Here is a 1,597-nt window from a genome sequence, read left to right on the forward strand (position 1 = left end):
ATGCTGCAAAGATTCCATATTTTCAAAAAACCAAAAAATTTAAAAAATGTAAAGAGGGTATGCCCTAAAAGAAAAATCAAAGGGCAAAAGAATGAATTGGTCAAGAAAGAAAGAAAATGAACCCCAAAGAAAAGACCAGGAAAGTGTGCTAGTCAAAATGCCACTACTGTCCTATTTTTGCAAACAAGTTCATATTATGCAATCAGTGACTTCCGTCACACTTGATGGATGGCCAAACAACTCAATCTTGGCCAGTCCATGTTTAAATTTCTTGTTTTAGCATTAGAGAATAAGATCTGTTCAAACAGTTTAAGCTTGGCAGATCAGTAGTTAGGTAGAGAAGCAAGGGTGCTCAACAGCTAAATCTAAGCCCCTGGAAGAGATAAGGACAGATTTAGATAGGAGGGCAGTGAAAAGAAAACAAGAGAGAAAGGGTTTGCTAGTTCAAATGCACCCTGGAAAAGGAAGAAAAAATGATAGAATTAATAAGCTGGGTAGGCAGTTTTGGTGTTGCAGAAGCAGGTTTGTGGGAAATTTTGTACTTTGAAAATGATTTGTCTCATGGATATCTTAAAGTGCCATGACAAGGTGGCTGCAAAACACTTGAACATTCACTAATTTCCCCTCAAGGACATTGAGATCTGCTCAGTGCTCCTAGTTCACTTCATTTCGAAAAATATTAAGTAAAACTGTGTTTTTACTTAAGCAAAGCAAGCCACATTTCTTGTGTAAAAATCTTTTTCTTCCTCTATGCTAAGTCTCTATAAATTCATGACTTGGATTCCTTTCTTATTTTCCTTAAGCCTAAGTCACTCTTCAAACTTAGTGCTTTGTGTAAACATATTTTTCATATTAACACATTGACTTTATTATATAAACCCTTACATTTTCCCCCATTCCCGTATTACATAAAATATATAAAAAACCCTAAAAACACTCTAATATCCCACCCCGGTTGTAATATCAACGTATAGTCTGTTGGAAATTATAGGTTCACCCTGGACCTATAAGAATCCTCCACGCACTCCATCGGGATTTGTTCAACATTTGGTTAAACAAATAACCAAAGGCCGCCCGCATAAACAATAAAGCAACCCCCAAACCTTTGAAAAAGCGGTTAATTTAACATGGGACCCACGCCATACTCCCCCGCAGCTCCGACATGCGTCAACCATTGGATCCGATCCCCCAGATCGGATGGCCCGCATGAATATCGCAACCCCGTATGTGCCGAACGATAGCGTCCAGGGGATGGGCGGTATTTCCGCCGTACAGAAGACACACGGCAGGCGCCCGGTGTGATCGCTGCCCCCCCCCCCCCCAATACCACTATGGCCCAAAGGCGGTGCGGGGGCCAAACCGCTTACCACCTATGCCCCCTCCGCGCTGATGTCACCCTCACGTCATTCAACACATCGTCTGCCACCCCGCCTCTGTACATCTACCGTGTCCGGCACGTCACTGCCAAGTCAGCCTCCGTACCCTCACTATACGACAAAATCATTGCGTCATGCTGACGTCACCCGACCGAAGCGCGCCAAAACCTGCCAAAACCAAACTTTTGTCAAAATGGCGTGAAAAGGTCGTTTTTTCCATT

The sequence above is a fragment of the Pinus tabuliformis genome, chromosome Q, assembly GCF_031772625.1.
Source record: "Pinus tabuliformis cultivar Carrire ecotype Pingquan chromosome Q, CPIR1, whole genome shotgun sequence".
Lineage (NCBI taxonomy): Eukaryota > Viridiplantae > Streptophyta > Pinopsida > Pinales > Pinaceae > Pinus > Pinus tabuliformis.